Source organism: Tyto alba, unplaced genomic scaffold (genome assembly GCF_018691265.1).
Source record: "Tyto alba isolate M040663 unplaced genomic scaffold, T.alba_DEE_v4.0 Super-Scaffold_48, whole genome shotgun sequence".
NCBI lineage: Eukaryota > Metazoa > Chordata > Aves > Strigiformes > Tytonidae > Tyto > Tyto alba.
Window position 1 is genome coordinate 20,863,336 of NW_024881324.1, and position 19,797 is coordinate 20,883,132.

A 19,797-nucleotide genomic window follows, 5' to 3' on the forward strand; every position below is an offset into this window, starting at 1 on the left:
GTGAGGTCTCCACTGTCCAACCTGTATCACTTCTCATCCCATGCCTGTATTCCCCTGTGCTTCATCCTGTGTCTCCACTTATCAGGCTCTCTGCTCTCATACCAGGCCTATATTTCTCTATACTGCAACAGTATGTTAGGGTCATAAATACCTAATTTTATATATATAACCGAGAATAACTGCTTGTTACTGTCATCTATATAAAACTATAATCACACCATACAGATGTAAACATAAGTTAACAAATTAGCCATAGCTACCTGGTCAATTATAAAGAAGAAAGTTACAGCTAAACAAAACAAAACAAAGCTGCAGGCAGGTTAAGAAAATTTCAGACGGAGCAAGCCTGACAAGTCCTGATACCTTGAAAAGTCAGTAGAAAACCTTTGGCCTGTTATTACCAATGGCAACACTATGTGTTACAGGGCCACAGGGTAACAAAGCTAAAGTTAAAGATACCTTAAAAAGTCTGGTTTGTTATCGATAATTGTAATTAGTATACTGTGTTGTCATCTAGTAGAGCATACTATAAAGTATATATTGACCTTGGTTTTTATCTGTGACAATACCTAGATAATTAGGCTTTAAAATAGAAAATATACATGTATATATGTCTTATCCTACTTTGAAGATATTAATGACTTGTTTTTATTCTGAATTAGATATCTGTGGTCTAATTAATTCCATATTGAATAGAAGATAAACTAACATATGGTTTGTTGTTTGTTTTTTTTTTTTTTAATTGTGACATCAATAATTGTATTACTGTGTTCTCCATCCTGGTATACTCTATGAAAACATATTGAAGTAGCATGCTTGTGGAAATTTATGCTATATGTATCGAATGTTTTACTAAATATTAACAATACCCATTTGGGATTATTTCTGTTCTTCTTTGACTGTCTTCTGACAAGAAAGACTGTTCTAAGTATCCCAAAACATTATTTCTGTAGGCAAATACTGATATATTAGTGTCATGGAGAAGAAAGATGGTTCTGCTCTGCAACAGGAGGCAAGCAGGGGGTTAAGGCTGACAACAGAGCAGGCAGGGCAGTGGCCTCCCTGGAAGAATTCAGTCCCACATAACAGGTCTAGTGACAGTAACCATGGCAATTTTGTGGCCAGAAAACTGCTCAGCTGATACAGGGTGCTGTGGTAGGGAAAAACACCCCTGGGAGACCCTGGCTTTTGCCCTTAGTTTCTGGGCATCCCCTTACTGCAGTAAGTCAGTGATAGGGTTGTGCAGGGGAGGGTAAGGATGACTGGAAACATGGGTCATGCAGGCTAGGGAAGGGCAAATGATCTCAGAGTGTCTGGGTGCCATAGTTACCCTAAGGGGAATGGTCTCAAAGGCGATGGATCCTCCCTGGTTCTCCTCCTATCTGTGGCAATGACTGTGGGCTGGGGTGTTGGCTGGGGCTAGGTGGAAATCCTGGCTCTCTGGGCAAACCAGATGGCCACAAAACTATGGGGCACACCCTCCAACCGGCAGAGCAATGGTTTACATGGTGCACTCACCTGGGATGATGAAAGAAGGTGTACTGTGAGTCAAGTCTCTAGCACCCACACCTCCAACTGTGCTCCTTTCCAGTGGTCATGGCAGGATTTGTTGAGGCAGGTGTCCATGTGATGGCCACTTATACAAGAATAAAAACACACTCACTCGCTGTGGCTGTGCTTTTGATTTCCAGGTGAGAAGGGAGAGCAGCTGTCCCCCATTATGAGTGGTGGGGAAGGTGGTTTAGAGCTCATTCATGGGTTTAGGAACACTCTCTCAATGCTCAGGCAGGCATCCCTTCAGGGGAGGACCATGTCTGATAATTGCCCTATGTTCCTGTGCAGGTCAGCTCTGGTCATCCCCTCTCTGTGGGACCTGGAGGTCTAGAGCATGAGGGCACTGCAGGGCTGGCTCCATGAGGGCTATCCATAAGAGTTGGGAGATGATGACCATCGAGCAAGTAACTTCTATCAGGGAGGCCCTGGGAGCCAGGTGAGGACATGGCAAGTGCCACAACGTGCCAGGTGCTTGGGACGGGTCAGGCACTGGTTGGGTCAAGGAAGCCCATGGACAAAGCAGAGCTGGGGCTGAGGGCTGGGGTTCTGAGGCATCTTCTGAGTGTGGAGGGAGCCCCCCACCAAGGTCTCTCCTGACTCCCTCTCACTTGGCTCCTGCGCAGTGGCTGCAGCCTGGCTGGGTCCTGCTGCAGCACCCAGCCAGGCTGGGGGGAGCCCCGGGTACAGCCCCCAGCTCATGCCAAGCTTGAGGGGTGCAACTCAGGGCTCTGGCAGCTAGTTGGGTGTTGTGGTTTGGGCCTGATCGGCAACCAACCAGTGCAGCTAGTCACCCTCCCTTCCCCCTCCCCACCTGGGAATGGGGGAGGGGATTAGAGGGGTGAAGGGAGACTCGCAGGCTGAGATAAGAACAGTTTAATAATGTCAATAAAACAAAAACAATAATGATGATGGGGGGAAAACAAAACAAAACAAAATATATAAACAGGCAATGTACAGCGTAATTGCTCACCACCCGCTGACCAATCTCCAGCCTGTTCCCAGCCAGTGACCCCGAGATACCAAGATTCCACAATCGCAATCCCGGGCGCGAGAGAGCTCCTTCCCAACCACCCCTCCTTTATATAGTGAGCATGACATTCCATGATATGGAATATTTCACTGGCCAGTTAGGGTCAGGTGCTGAGGCTGTGCTCCCTCCCTGCTCCCTGTGCCCTTGGCAGGACATGGGGAGTCGGAGAGTCCTTGAAGTCTCGGTAGCAGCTGAAAACATCAGTGTGCTGTCAGCATTCTTTTCATACCAAACCCAAAGCTAAATCCAAAACACAGCACTCATCTAGTCTCTGAAAAGGAATATTAACTCTATTTCAGCCCAAACCAGGACATTGGGAGACGGAAAACAATGAGCAGTTGGAAAGGGAGAAATATATAAAATAAATTCATGTCACAAAAATGTTTATGGAAATCCTGATTTTGATGTAAGATGTTTACCCTGGTGGCAGGCAATTTTGAATGTTAAGATGTGAAAACTTTCTATCTCCCAATAATTAACTTCTTCAGTTTTTTCATAGCATTTAATCATAGGTTACTCCCTTTTCCATGTTCTTTTCAAAAGTGAAAAATGTGTTTACTTCTGTAACAAGTCTGTTGAGTATATTGTGTGAATGCTTATCATATATGAAATGACAGAGTACTATAGTGTCTATATTTCTTTTAATTTAATTATTAAAGGAAAATAATCTCCCAGTGTTAGTCTTATTTTTCTAAAGGAAGCACAGAAGCAACTTTCGCCATTAACCAGAAATTCTGAATAGATAGGTAGGTGGTTGGGTTGACTGCTATAATGAAACAGAGGAGTTCAGAAAATGAGTCTTATGTTTTCAATGGGACATTTTCAAATAGCAAGCAAAATATAACCAATATCCAATATTTAGCTTTCTTTTTAATGTGAAAGAGATTGTGTGTTAATTCTTCTTCACCTTGCTCTTTATCCTATTTTTATTTCCTTCTTTTCACGCTTTATTTCATATTGAGTGATATCTGAATCCAAGACAATTTACCATGTTAAAAGAGACTCTGAGTTGGGAGAAATGAAGTCACAGGTCAAATTTATTCAAACTTTTCAATTTAATTTTTTAAAATGTTTTACATACATGCTTTCACATTTGATATTTCGCAGTTGTCACTTTGTACGTCCTTGATCAAACCATTTAAGAATGTGCTAATGTCTAGATCCCATAAAATTCTGTTTCCTGAAGTACTTAAGAATAGTAACTAAATACATGCTGAACTACTGTAATGAAGTGAGTTTTAGCATTTTTCTAGGACCAATTTCTATCTGAAAACAAAAGCTGTGAAGTATATTATTTTTATTGCTTTCCAAAGTTTTTGTGAAAAGGATGGAATGTTTATTATTTAAATTTAGTGAGTTTTTATGTGCTGTTATTGGAAAAAAAAAAAAGGTTGCACCTAAATATTACTTGAAAAAAGAGAGCAGATCACTATCTCAGTTTTTCTTGCTATTAATACTTCTGTGTCCCTGTGACTAATACTGCAATCATCACATATTTTTAATATATCCCTTAGCTAGTTTGCCGAACGTTGAAAAAATCTACTTCCAAGTTTCAAGGCATCTTTTATTTTTGGAATCAAGTAGTAGCATACAGCAGGGTTTGTATCTCATATGAGACACAACACCAGATCCAGTCTTCTGCATTGATGAATGGTGTCATAATATTTTCATAATTCCAAGGAAAAATATATGTCCTATGGAATAATACCCATCACCTTGCAATCTTACTACTGCTGATAAAACTAGTTCAGGTTACTCAATTATCTCAGTATGTTCACCTCACTGATGTGAGATGTTAGAAGAGATCTAATGCTTTAAAGGGCTTTCAGCATCAACTGTGGCTTCAGCTAGAAAATGCATTTTATTTCATTATCTCTGTTACATGAATTACAATCTAATATGATGAATTTACATTCATCTCCTTGACCCTCCCTTGTATAGAAGAAATCAGGGGGAAATATAAGCAATATAATTAGCTTTTACAACGTTTTTTTCTGGGTGTCATTTGGCCTCTGTAATAGAGGTGGAATTTTTTTCTTCTTTGCTTATTCATTCATGTTTCCAATGAAATGACATTGCTCTTAATTTACATTGGTTAATCAGAAGATTTTTGCAATTTTGACTACCATGCATAATACGGCAAGCAAGATACTTACCATATCTCTACTAAAAAGCCTATACCATGAGTTTAATCATGCTATTTAATTGCTAGGCTTAATTTGAAAATAATTGTTCACAGCAATTAAGTAAATGCCTCAATTTCACTAACAGACTTCCTAATTAGAAAGTACAACATAAAAGTGCTAATGTTGCTTCATTAGGCTTGAATTACTGTTTCTAATACTACTTTTTTTACTATCTATGCAATTTCTTTCTGCAGTAGAATATCGGTCTAATAACTGCTACTAGATAAATTTCCTGTAAGACATTCAAGTCCCACCCAAGTGTACAATTATTTATTAAAAGGGAGATTTACATCTATAAAATTTTAAGTATAGTCTGAAACTTAAAGAAATCTGAGATATAACAATATCTAATCAAATATGTGGGAGTTAATTGCTTTGAAGAGTAATAAAACAAGTTTTTCCCCAAATTAAATGTCTCAACACATTTTGGCCACTTGTTATATAAAAAACTGGAATGAGAAGTAAAAAGATAATAAATGTGGCTGCTAATAAGAAATAGTGATGATAGAAGTAATTATGGCAGTGTCACAAGATTATAAGATGCTGTTAATAGTCTTTAACTGTCAAAGCTATTGTTTCTTTAGAACATCAAGGAATCATTTCACTTTTACCATATTAATATAACTGTGTTCTAGAATGAAGGATATTTGTGTTTCAATCAAGATATTCCAGTCTTTGGTGTTAACACAATTGCTGGAAATCTTCAGACCAGTGAGAAAAAGTGATCCCATTAAGACAATTAAGAATAAAGAGAAAATTTAAAGGATGTAGCAGTACATAAAAGCAAGAAATAAAGTAGCCCTTGATTGTTTCCTAGTTAGCTTCATGTTTCCTCTCAATTTCCTTAATCTTTTTTTCTCATACTGTCTCTTGCTTAAAATATAAGAATGATTAAAAATAGGTTAGCAAGAAAAACACATTGATGTCTTTCTTGTGAAAAATCAGCCAGCTGTCTTATGTGCTGACCATTAGTAGATATATGTAGCGTTGACAACCTTTATGTAATTATAGATTTTAGTATTGTAAAAATACACATATAGTTAGGTTGTGGGGTTTTTTTAGTTTTGGATTGCAAGATCTTGTCTCATTCGTGCACATATATGCATATAGAAATAGTAAAGCTCATAAATAGGCAACGAATAATTTTCATGTACTAGTCTCCATCAAAAAATGCAAAATCCTGATTATATGTATGGAATATGGCTCTGGTGAAAATGTTGCAAATACATAGAAATGTTTCAATTAGACCATGGATGCTCATAGCATGAGTCAAGAGGAGATGGAGACAATTTTCCATATTGAATGGCAGAACTAAACTCTTCTTTGTTCTTAAGATGATACAGTAAAGAATAAATGTCTCCAGTTGCATTTTGGCTGGTTCATCTTGTCATTGGGAAAATTATTTTCAGTATCAGAGAAAGGCAAGTTAGCCAAGGAAGATAACGCTCATCCTGGATGAGCCTTAAGGCTCGTCAAGATAAAGTCGCAGCTATCTTGATTTAACAGGTTGTAGCAGGATGCAACAGGTTTAGGTTTATTTTTAAAATATATTTACCCATGGTTTGGCATTCTCACATGTGAACATGCTGATTCCTCTCATTCATCTCAAGTTATATGGCATTCAGAGTCCCACCTCAGGAGACATCATAATACCTAAATGCAGTACTCTGGAAATACTGCTTACATTCAACTCTGCTACAATGAAGTTACAATTTTTTTTTTTTTTCTGAATCTGTGTAAGTTCACAGGACCTTCTGAGGCACCACAAAGCAGTTATGACACTAGTATGGCAATATGTAAATTCCTAGTTATGTGGAATGAGAGTGGGAAAAGCGGTATCTTGAATGGAGAGCCAAGTTTCACAGAACACAAAACCATAGCTGCCTTTTTCAACTAAACATCTAAGTACAGTATATAATACCCATTTTTTATCAAAAAACCCTATTTTCCTTAAACCCATCAATTTTGCCAATATTCTTTAATTCTTTTCTGATAACATCTGCTGCAGTCAGACCCTCTGCAGCTATCTACCCCTCAAAGGAATAAGGTTCCCAGTCCAAGACACAAAGTGAGGTTTATTAGGATAAGGCACTTAATAAGCAGATAACAATTACACTACCCTGCAAGTGGGGATTATTCTTCTCTTATTCCAAACTCTTTATAATCTATCTAATAGATATTACCCAGTTCATAGGGAAGTATCCTAACCTGGTTTCCCAGTTAAAGGGAGTTCACCAAGGCATAGGCCAGCCATTTCTCAGGAATGCTGAAATCGTGCTCTCAGGGAGCTGTTCATATACCCTTCCTTAGTTGTTTTTGCGGTCACTGCCCAGTGGCATCATGTCACAGTTGCCGGGCAAGCTCAGACTCAGCACAATGCAAGGTTAGACCCATGACCAAAGCACTGCCACTCGGTCTGGATCGTCTCCCCACAATATCCTATATCAACTTTCTGTGATTTTTGCCTAGGATCAGTAGAAGCCTACCCACTGGCAAGAATTAAGATAGCAGTGAAGTATGTATTCACTTTTAAAAAAATAATAACACAATTAATTTAGTGTATGTTTATGCGTTCATACATATACATGCTGAAATAACCACCCTGGTTCAACAAAGCAATAAATCCTATTTTTATTTCTTTCCTGATCTTCACAACTCATCAAAATACTTCAGAATTTACTCTTATATTCTTTTAGTCTGCTGTATTTAGGCAGAATTAAAAATAAAAAAATAAAAAAAATCAAAATTAAATGGGTACAACTTTGAACAATGTCCTGCCTATACAAGAGCTAAATTTATACAGTGATACTTTGTAACCATAGTTTAGTCAGATGTGATTCCAGCTTCCAGAAATGCCAAACTCACCTGGATTTGAATTTACTACCACAATGTAAAACACTTCCATTCTTTGTTGATTTTTGTGCAGCTGATCCTTTCTCTGTCAAACAATATATCAAAGTTCCTCTGTTACCTCATCTGTATCCATCACCATCTTTCTGATACTTGACATTCCCTTTTCTTCAGTACTTGGAACTTTTGCTATTTCATTTTAATCTTCAGTCTTTATTTTCAAGTGATTTAAGGCTTGTACTATAAAGAAAGATATAAAGCTGTTGCTGTACGTAATTTATGTTAAGTCCGTGGTGGGACCAGTAGACAATTTCATTTTCCTCTGGGTTTAAATTCCTGAAAACCATGTAATAACTCAGAGATGTGTCAAAAACAAACAAACAAACAAACAACCCAAACCTAAACGAACCTTCCCAAGTAATGAGAAAAAAATGTCTTAATTTTTATAATTGTTTTTCTAATCATGCTACTTCAACTGAGGATATAATTAATGTATAACAGTGGGCATATAATCTCTGAGAATAGAATAGGATAGAATATTTCTGTTGGAAATGACCTACAACAATCATCTAGTCCAACTACCCGACCAATTCAGGGTTGACCAAAAGTTGAAGCAAGTTATTAAAGACATTGCCCAAATGTCTCTTCAACACTGACAGGCTTGGGGCATCGACCACCTCTCCAGGAAGCCTGTTCCAGCATTTGGCCACTCTCTCTATAAAGAAAGACTTCCTAATGTCCCGTCTGAACCTCCTCTGGAGCAGCTTTGAACCATTCCCATGTGTCCTGTCACTGGATCCCAGGGAGAAGAGCTCAGCACCTCACTCTTCCCTTCCCCTCCTCAGGAAGCTGTAGAGAGCAATGAGGTCACCCCTCAGGCTCCTTTTCTCCAAACTAGATAAGAATTATCATCTTGAGTAATATGGAAACAATAAATATTCTGAGATTCATGCTAGCTAATATGAAGCATGCTGAGAATTCTACTAATAGAAACGTATCCTGATTTTCATTAGGATACTGTCTCTGCTTCATAATGCTTTAAAACTGAATTAGGACTGATCAAATTTGTCTCCATCTTCCTAATAAGTTTGACAGTTTCTTCCTTGGTTATTATTTCAGGGTTCTGTCTTGACTGAATATTTTCCTGATCATACAATATTTTATTCTGAAGTTTGCATGCCATTTTATTGGCCATAAATGACTTAATCACTTACAAAGCCATAGAGTTTCTGCAGCATATCTGCTGTGTAGCAAGATAAACTCTGTTTTAGCACTACTATTTATATTTTTGAGCTCATTCTCAAGGGATGCTAGCTGTTAGGTTGGGCTGCTGCTGTAGATATAAATCCTACAACTATTTTCAGAAGTATGCTCTGACAAAATCTGACTTCAGGTGGAATTGCAATAAAAATACACCTAAAATTAAGGGCCTTAATTCCTCAAAGGTAAAGAGTTTACCACAAACCAGAAAGCCATTATCTTGACTCAAACCAACCATGGAAGGTTAGGAAGGTGGGAAAATTTGTTTATAAGCCCTCCTTTCTCCATTTCAATTTCCATTCTTCCTATTTATGGGTATTCTGTTTCACTCAGTCATTTTTAGTAAATATTTGAGTTTACATTTTAATAAAACAAGCTTTTTGCATTTAGAAATCCTTTTAATCTTCCTGAAGAGGTCTGGACAGAGACACTCAAACTTCTGACTAGTTTGAGTCCAACAACAAGAAGCATATCCTGGCCTGTGTAAAAGCATATACAATTCCAGTTGGCTTCCCTGGGTGATAGGTACCCTACACAATGAAAAAATTAGGTCCCAAGAATCTTCACCTTAGAAATATGTTCTCTGAAAGTCTACCACAAAAACAAAGAGAATGTCACTCCGGCTCAGGTTTTGTTCTGTTCATGTGACATCGGACTTTAGCAGTATCTGTTTAAAATATGAGCTGATGTTTTTATTGGTATTAAAATTAGTATACACCTTTCATTTCCTACAAAGGTTTCTTACTAGCTAAATGTATTATTTATATATTAAATTATTCCAATGTTTTTTGGTTTTGAAAGGAATAAGTAATACAAATTATTTTTGATAATTTCCTTTAACTGTTGTTAATTAATACTATTCTATACAAGACCAAATATCAGTGGGGATTCACACTCTATTGCTTATATATGAGAAAGGATGCTTATTTTTATCTTTTGCTACTGGTACAGTGCTGCTGGCTCATCAGCAGCTTGTTTTGATCATTGTTTGTAGTTACTAATTTGCATTAATAAAAATATAAAACCTGGAGGCTTATTCAACTTATTTTTTTCTATTCCAGGCTTGACTAAGAAAATGTCTATATGCTAAAAGTTTTCGATTCTACAGTCCATCTTTTATAATATGTAAAAGTAACACCAGAAAAAAACAGAAAGCTTCACACTTTATTCTTCTCACGTTACTGAGTCTTAACAGCCTTAATGTTTGACTTTTCTGGAGGTCCTAGAGTGTTGCTATTCTTTTGTTTCTGTTTGCTGTTATTCATAACAGGCAAGGAATTTCTTTTAGAAGTCCATCAGCCAGAATTTAGTTTTATCCATATATTTGTTGAAATCTTTATGTCATGACAGAAAACTTATGATAATTATCATAGCTTCAGATGTCTGTCAGCACCCCTGTGCATTCTCGTTTACTTATTCATTATTTCCTCATCTCAAAACTTTTAAAAAATGGGTCTTACTGTGTCTCTGTAGTCAGTCTGTGATTGCAACTAAGATTCCATGTGAACAGACACCACTATTTTAACCCTTTCAGCAACCCCTACAGAAATAAAATTACAGCTTTTATCTTTTCTTTAGGCATTTTATAATGTTGTTTTCTCCCTCCTTCTCTTAGGCCTGAGCCCATAGATTCTTTCTTACACGATTAACATTAGTTTTATAATGGGGGAGTTGAAGAATCAGGCCTTGTATATGTGCACATTCACTCACACATTGAGTTTAAATTGCTTTGTTCTCCTTATTTGTTGACAATTCAGTCAAGGTGAACAACATTACAAGACAAAGAAAGGGAAATAATAAAAATAAACCAGATGTTACTTCAGTGTTGAATGGGAAATGTAGAGTTTAATGTTTTCTTCTGTTCATTAATAAAAAAAAAAAAAAAAAGAACCTTTCTTGAAAATAAAGATGCAAGTAGAATATTATGTAATATTTAAACATACATTAATAGGAAAAGGATCAGAATGTAATCAGCTTTTACTACTTTTCTTCTTATTTGCATTAAATTTCAATTTGGGTGCCAGAAACATATTTTATGTTTACTATTTTTTATGGTACATGTTATTTGTCAACTGTGTTATAGACAGTTCCTTCTTTAGTGTTTTTTTTTTTTTTTTTTCCTCATTGAAATCCAATATTGTTAAACAAGAAATTTTGGAGAGGAGGAAAACATATTTATCCTTTGGCAAGTGACAAGGTTGTGCATTTTAAAGTTTGTTTTGGAACAGGAATGAAAACCAAATTAAAAATAATTTGGGTCTTCCCAGGGGAATAAGTGAAAAGCCATTGAACATGGAAATATTTTCTCCAGCAGGAGGGACTCTCTGAAGACACATGTGCTTATACGTTAAATTGAAAATCAACCAGATTTCTTAATCAACCAGTTTTCTTAGACCCATCTTCTCTCTCATAACCATATTCCAGGAAATTCTTCTGAGCAGATCCCGGAACAGGCCAAAATCTGTTCTCATTAATAGGATTGTTATCTTGCTTTTTGTCTTGTTCCTATCTCTTGGGATCTTAAACTCCACCATTTCACAGTTAAGACTGTCCCAGACCTTCACATCCACGACCAGTTCTTTCTTGTTTGTAAGTATCAAGTCTAGCAGAGCACCCTCATTTATCAGCTTCTCAGTCACCTGTGTCAGAAAGTTATCATCAGTGCATATATGAATCTCATGTATGGTTTGTGCCGTGCTGTGTTGCCCCTTCAAAAGCAGTCGGAACAACATATCCAATTTGATTTCAGAATTATACGAGATACTTTCACAGTTTGACAAAATTTGAGATTTTGTCATTTTATTTCTTGTGATGCACCATGGGAAGCAGAATGGGAGCCAGACAGTTATGTGACTTTTCAATCACATACTTCATCGATAGCTCAACAGGCAGAAGGTGCCACTTGCAAATTATTACTATCTAACCTAAAGAAAAAGTACTCTATGCCACTAAATCGTCATGATATGAAGTTCAGGAAGACATATTAATTTTGTCATCTTTGGCTGGCTTCACATTACGAATTACCTTTGTGCTATCAACCAATTTTTGTATGAGTTTCAGTAGATGTACTAATAACTGACCTGCTAGTATCACCGATAGTAAAACGTGAAGGACTTGCTCTTCTTGGGTCCAATTTGTTTAGATTTAGTGCTGCTGCTGTGAGAAAATTTTGCTGCAGACTTTGGTCATCCGGCAATTTCTGTGGAGTGTCAGGATCACAGCTGTCTTAAGAATCTGTCTGATGCAACACCAGTAATCCAATATGAAAATTACTATTGCCCCTGTTTGCTGCCATACAGAAGCATCATGATTTGACTTTATAGATTAATGGACCTGTTATGATAAGAGAATCATCACTTTTTGAAAAATGCTGTGGGACAGATTACATAATTTGCCATGCTCAAATTGTGCATTACTTTGCTCACATAGACTTCCCAACTTGCAGAAAGGAGGAAACCTAATTCCTGCCTTTCACTGTTTGCTTTGACATTATTTAGAAACAGTGCTTTCTCTGAGTAAGGATATATTGCGGAAGTCACATCTTTGTATTTATTTGTTCATTTGTTTAGTCCTGTAAACATTAATGGTGTTGGTGCTCTTGGTTTGGGAGATCAATATACCCCCCTGCAGTTTTGACTGATGGAGACTTCCCGAAGACTAAGCATTGTTGGAAATGGTTATTTAATTGGCACCTACATATTGCAAGATAAAAGTTGAAAGTATGCTTTAGGAAGATGTAAAACATGGTGGTATTGCCATGTACCAAGCCAGCACTTTCTGTGCAGTCTCTACCCTGAATTATGGTGAATATTATGTTTTCCTCACTACCCCCAAGACCAAATAGTTTTGGAGAAATATGAGGTCTCTCTGAGATCTCCGTATGCAGAACTTCAGGACTGGCAGCTGGATGTCACCCTTGAGATCTTACTTGCTCAAGTTATGGGTTCTAGTGTTCTTACTTTCAAGATAGGGTCTACTGTTGATATTTTTATCTTAAATCTTAATGAACTTGCAAGGTATGTTATTTTACATATATGAGGTTTGACGTTGTATACCTTCAAAAAAACATTTATTAAGCACAAATCTTTTACATTTTTATGAATTAAGTGCATCTTACAGGAAAAAAAAATTTTCAAAATACTGTGTTTTTAAAGCAGGACTTGGTGAAAAACATGTTACAGCATAAACTAAGCAAATTTTGTTTGAAACTTGTCTTGCTTCTGAAAGTTTTGTCTTTTTGCTTATATAAATATGTTAATGTGGCTTTCTACATGGTTACTCTTTTAACATCTAGACTGATATGCCAGTTTTGAAAGACTCCATCTGGGAATTTGATGATGGTCTTCTAGAAATAATTGCTCTCACAGATCACTGTCCTGGTATGTGGGGGAAAATAATGTTCATTCTATGAATGAACTATGTTGTTATGTCATTTCTAATATGCTTTGCTACCCAATGGTAATTGTAAATGAGCTGTCTTTAGTGGGGTTTTTTTGTTCTGTAAAAGCTTTGCTGAGTTGGGTTTTTAAGTAATTTTTCCTACCCAGTAAGATCAAGATTTTGCTGAAGATCATGTAATTTCTCTGCCCTTCTTTTCAGACCAAAGAGACCCCTTCCAATCCTTCCCAGCCTCACTTTAAATTCTCCAAACATAACCTCTTTGCCTTCCCTATTTCCTCTTCATATCTGGCAGATGTTGGAAGACTGATAATGATTCTATTCTTCATGGTTACCCTGGCACATATGCTGGGCCTGTAAGAAATACAGAAAACCCCAGAAGTTATTGGGTTTTTTGTTTAGTTTCCATGGCAGCAAGTGAAAAAAAAAAAAAAAAAAAATCTCAGTGTTGTGTTTCCTTCATTCTGGCTTCTTCCCACTACTAGGGAAAATGTATATATGTTACTCTTTTTACTTCTTCTGTATTTTGGTACCCTACTTATTTGTTTAATGCTAGGTTAATTTTGTGGACTTTGCCTGGAGGGCTTGGCTGCAGAGAGTCTTTGAATGTTTCAGGAGTGCACTGACAGCAGGGAGCTTAGATGAGTCAGGATAGGGACTGCACTTCTGCAGGAGTGTCTTATGTCAGAGGACTTGGAACTGATTTGTGAGAATGGAAAGCAGAAAATATACCAGGAAAGAACAAGAATGCATTAGCAGGATATACAGTAATATAATGTTGCAAGTACTATTGGACTGGAAAGACACCTGTGAGAAGGTAGCTCTGTCATGTAAGAACCAAAGCAGAAGTATTCTATGTCTGAAATCCCATGTTACATTTCCTTGTACGAAAGACATACTGTACAGTAAGTTGAGTTTTGCAATTGTTTTCTTCAGAATAAGTTAACATTGTTCTTCACCTCATCTATCTTTGTTTCTGTGAATTTGTATTTGTAGGCAATGGTATGCCATGAAATGTTCCCTAAAAGTTTAATGTTAAAATGCTATTCATGCTATCTAGTAAAGTGGCTACATAGAATGTTTTCACATATCTCTTATAAAACACTATGATAAAAAGCTGTGAAATGTACCTCATACAGTACTGATACAATGCTATGAAATGTACCTCATAAAGTGCAATGAAGCCTGTAACATCTGGGGCACTGATAAAACTCAAGAAAATTAATTCGAATGGTACCTAGTTTTACAGTACTCAAATATATTTACTTAGGAAGTAGTATAATTCTGGTTTCCCAGTTGGAAGTGAAAGGAGAACAGCTCAAAGTCATCATTTTGAACACATTAAGAGAAAAAAAGGCATGGCAGGGTGATTGTCTAGGAGTGAGCTGGACCAGGAATTATAAATAGATCGGCAGAGTCAGACAACGCTATAAAACACATTGTTCCTGTGACAATATAAATCAGTTCCTCAGGCTGAGATAAATTCTGTTTATCCCCTTCAGGCAGGAGGAGAATAACCTTAAAAATACCTTAAAAATACCTGTGTGTATCAGCACATCATGGATGCTTCATTTGGCAAAAAAGCACAGGTTAGCCAGTTAGAAGTTTTCATTCATGTTACAAATAAACAGGAAAAATTATGGTTAACTTAACACAAAAGATGCTATTTCAGACTTTCTTCCCAAAACACAGTGCCTGTGTATCTTCCTTAAAGTCTGTGTTTAGAATTTGAAGTTGAGAAAAAAATTACGATTTTTAAGAGAGATCTCATTATCAGTATGATATTGGTATTCATGTCTTTGGATTTTATTATTCATGTGTGCACTGCTCACAATAAAACACAGCTTGGTTATTGTATTCCAGTGTCAAAATTTATCCTTGCACCTTTTTATATGGACATGTGATATAAGCATTTCCCTGAGGTCCAGATTTTACTGTTGGCTTTTGAGGAGATTTCTCTCCCTTGTTCCTGTTCCAACATTGCCAGCTATCCCAGGTGTCACTCCTCTGTACCCTTCCATTTTAAGTGGCTTCATTATTCTAGCAACCACTTACAAAGATTTCCTAAATATTTTTCTCTCTCCAGAAAAAAAAAGGTGATCCAGCACCTCTGCTGATCTCCAAGGAGTTGCATGATACATGGCATAAAACTCAATATTACAACTGTCACAGGGAAAAACTGCTTGGTTCACATGACATAAGATAAGTCATGGTTGAAGCATTTATTAGCAACAGTGTCAGCAATACAACAGATAGACCACAATAGTAGACATTTATGAGACGTTTAAAAAGACCTACAAATTTTTAAACACACTTCTATACATAATACACAAAACTGTCACACAAAAAGTGTTACAGGCATACCACTGTACTGGGTAATTAACATAAATGGTCCGCAATGTTAGCTGACCCCAGGAACCTGTGTACTACCACAAGAGTGCTGAACACCACCTGGGGCACCACGTGGTTCAGTAGAGCTCCCCATGTTAGTGGTTTGTTATATGTTTATTACAATCCCATAAGAATATATGAACTGTACTAGGCCTTAAGACTGTCAAAGTAAGCAAATTTCAGTTAACTGTCTACAATAACCCAGTGATTAACCTTTAGCCAAAAAACCTTTAGCCTAAAAGTCTGTCCTGCCTATCGTAGTCAGGTTCCCTGATCTTTGAAGATGTGGGAGGAAGTATGGCTTTGCAGTATTTTATACTGGGGACAAAAAGACTGTATCATGTAGAGAACTAGAAAGCTTATAGGTAATATCATGAAATGCATCAAGCCAAATACTCACAATGCATTGACATAATACTTAGATTTAATTTGATGATTGTCTGGATTATTTTAGGAAGGCTTATATGTTTTGTTTTCTGTTCATTGAATTTACTGTTTCAAAAGGAGCAGCTTTGGGAAAGCTGGAGGATGAAATCCCTTAATCTGTCCACTGAATTAGTTCAACTCTGGCAGCAGCTGTACTTATCTGTTGGGCTTTAACCAAGAGGAATGAGCTATTCAAGAGAGAAGGTAGTTCTGTCTGCTGAGACCACTGACAAGAATGCCAACTGGGATGCAACTTTCTGAGTGAGTAACTTCAAAGAGAACTGTGTTTTCCTTTCAACACAATTTAAGGACATATAGCCAGCAGTTTTGCAAAAGGCCTGTGCCTTGGCAGTACACTAAACTATCTCCTGCCAAGCGCTGTCAGCAGCAAAAATGTCCAAATGTGTAAGGGGTACTTTAAGCAATTAAGAGATGTTTCTGGCACAAATTCCCACCCAGAAATCTGAAAAAGCTACATGCTTTCCTTGAGGGCTCTTGTTAAGTTAGGCTTCTAGACGCATAACTGATGAACCTATGTACAACATGAAAAAACAACTGTCTGTCAACAAAGATAGAGAATAGATGTGTGTAAGCTCATAAAATACATCAGACTTTCATCTGAAGATGAGGGAGCCTATGATAACAAAGAAATCTGCACTTGATTTGTGGGAATATGGTGTGGAATTACGGTCCTTCTAAAAGAAAGGATCACATATATTTAAGGCTGTCCAGTCTAAGTGAAATATTAAATGACATCAGGTAATGAAATGTATGCGTGCAGTTGATTCCCTTACAGTGGATGAAAATCTTTAAAATGCTACTGCCCCCAAACTCTTATGTGTTACTTATTTGTTGATTCTCTGAAGATGGACTGTCCAAAGGCTGTTGTGCTTGAAACCTTGTGATTTTTCTTCCCTAACTATATCAGTGTGTCTGTCTAAAAGATACTTGTCTCCCAAACAACCTTCTCCATTATATCACAATAATACTTAAATAATCAATCAGAAATCGAGGTACCATTGCGCCAGACAAAAAGTGGAAGACAATCCATGCCCTGAGGAACAATTTTCTGGGTATGACAGTGATCTGATTCTGTGTCAGGACATAAAAAAGCATTATTCAGTGTTGTAAATGTTATGTACCTCAGTCACTGAAAAATCTGCTCTAGCCATGGCCAAGCCTTTTAGCTTTTCGTCTTCTCTCCTCAGAGGACATGAAATTTATATCAGATAATCCATACAGGTTCTGTGCCTATGGCCTCAGGAGATGATCTACAGATGTGAAAAATCCAAGATGCATAAGAAGGAGAGCAACATCTTTGCTATATGTATAAAGGAGATGTTTTAAAAGTGCTAAATACAAAAAGATATGCTAAATGCTTAGGCACTGAAACACATTTTGAAGTTCTGAAACAAGTGTTTCAAGTGAAAAATATATTTCAGAATATTATACTTGAAAAAAATTCATAGCATGTTGAAACAGAGGTGCTGTCATGTTGATAGTTTTTGTGTGTTTCCACATGACGAAAGCTAATTACATACCATAATTATATAGTATAAATGTATAAAAATATTATATTCTATTGATAAGTAACAGAATATATTTGATACAATGAAAAATAAGAACAAAAAGGAAAGTAACAATTAACACTACTTAATACATTACTAATTGTCATTTATTATAATTCATTCTTCTATTCTTAATAACTATAGCTTCACAAATTCAGTATTAACTTTACACAAAATAAATGAAAATTCAAAAAATAATTTAATGACAAATTTTTTAAAATATACACATTTTTAAATTAGTTTATCAATACTTGTATGAATTGCAATTCGAAAAGTGTAATTTTGTGGCTTATTGTCTTAAGAAATTCCCTGAAGTCTGAATGACCTTCTCCTGAGGTGCCATGTCAAGAGCATAGGTATTATTCTGGAGCTCTTACAAAAATTAATAAATGAAATAGAAACAAATTTAAAATAATATTGCCTAAAAATCTCCACTGTGGTAGACCAAATATACAAGCCTAAGTACAGTGTCAGTGGTTTCTATGCCAGAAATTGAAAAATATTAAAGAAATCATGAAATATGATAGAAATTAAAGCTACATAATGTGATAAAAGCAAAAGTATGTGATAAAAGACAGTTTGTCACTGTCAAAGACAGCATACAAGTTTCTGGATAAATTTACTAGGTATCACTTTCATAAATTCATTTACATAAAATCTAATATCAAAGTAGAACATAACTTGTCCTACCTGAAAGTGGAGCCTATCTCTGGCCAACATTTTCACTTTATTCCCCAGAAGATTTGTTTATTAAGCAAACTCTATCCACTTCGCAGAGTCAAAACTCACTGCAACACTTCAGTATAACAGGGAAAGCTAATGGTTTTTCAAACTGCTGTGGGACTTGGGCCATAATGAGTAATTAAAAGAATTCACATAAAAAAAATAGGTATGTTGATTTCAGGAAAAATACTGAAATGTCATCCAGGAAACATGGATCTTGTCTAGGGAGCTGTGGCAAATCAGTTTTACTTAAATAGGGTTGCAGAAAGCAAACATAATAAAACCAAGAAATCTGCCATGAATGCTACACCATTTAAAACTATATAGCATGAAAACGTTGATATTCCTTGGAGAACAGTCTATTTCTTTCACCATTACACCTGCTGTGGTAAGCGTGATTCCCATTTTCTTCTTATGGATGTTGTAAACTAAGCAGGGCTGATTCAATAAGAACTCTCCTCCACTTACCCATGCTGTGTCGTCTTCCACCCACCCACCCACCCAAGCTAAGAAGTGACACATAATGTCTGGCATTAAGGATCTGCATGGCTCCTCTGTCACACATCTTGAGCTTCAGCATCATGGAAACGTTAATGCTTTTGTGGCTTTGTGTGCTCCTGCTAAGTCTGGAGTGAAGCAAAGGGGTGGCATTTGACTCATCGCGCAGGGAAAGCTGTTGGATAGACAAGACCAGAACCAAGACATTAACAAGCTATAGCAGAATATGAAATACTAAGTGCTGAAATAATTATGAATAGTGGCTGATACTGTGAGTAGCAGATAAGAAAATCAAAGCTGTCATCTATCCACTCCATTTACTCACTTTTATATTAAATATACAACCACCATACCATTAAAGCAATGAGCTGTGAGTCCTAATTTGGAATGGTAGAGACTAACAAAAAGACATAAAACATTTGATTTGGCCAAGTAACTGTGACCCAGTCTAGCCCAAAATCTCTGGAACCGGTTAATCCTGGCATCAATGAAAGTTGGATCATGTCATATCACAGCCAGTCTACATTGTGGAGGGGTCCATCCTGTTTTTTTTCACCCCCACCTTAAAGCATTCTAACCACCCAAAGTTTCATCAACCACATGCTTCCTAAAGCCATGACAAGACTGCCAAAATTAGAAGGAAACATTGGGTCTCGGCTCCCAGAAAGAAAATAGGTGTATTTGGAATGGGAAAGTGTGTACACAAGATATCATTAAACAGGAATAGTTCAGTGAATTGCAAGAAAAAGAATTTGAGACAAAAAAGACCTGAGATATATTGGAAGCTGAATGTTTCTGAAGCAAGTTAGTTTTGTTTGAGACAAACGCGGCTTTCTCATTTGAAGCAAATGGAATCTGAACATCTAATATTTGAGTGAGAACTTCTGCTTAAAGAACTATAAACTTCCTTAAA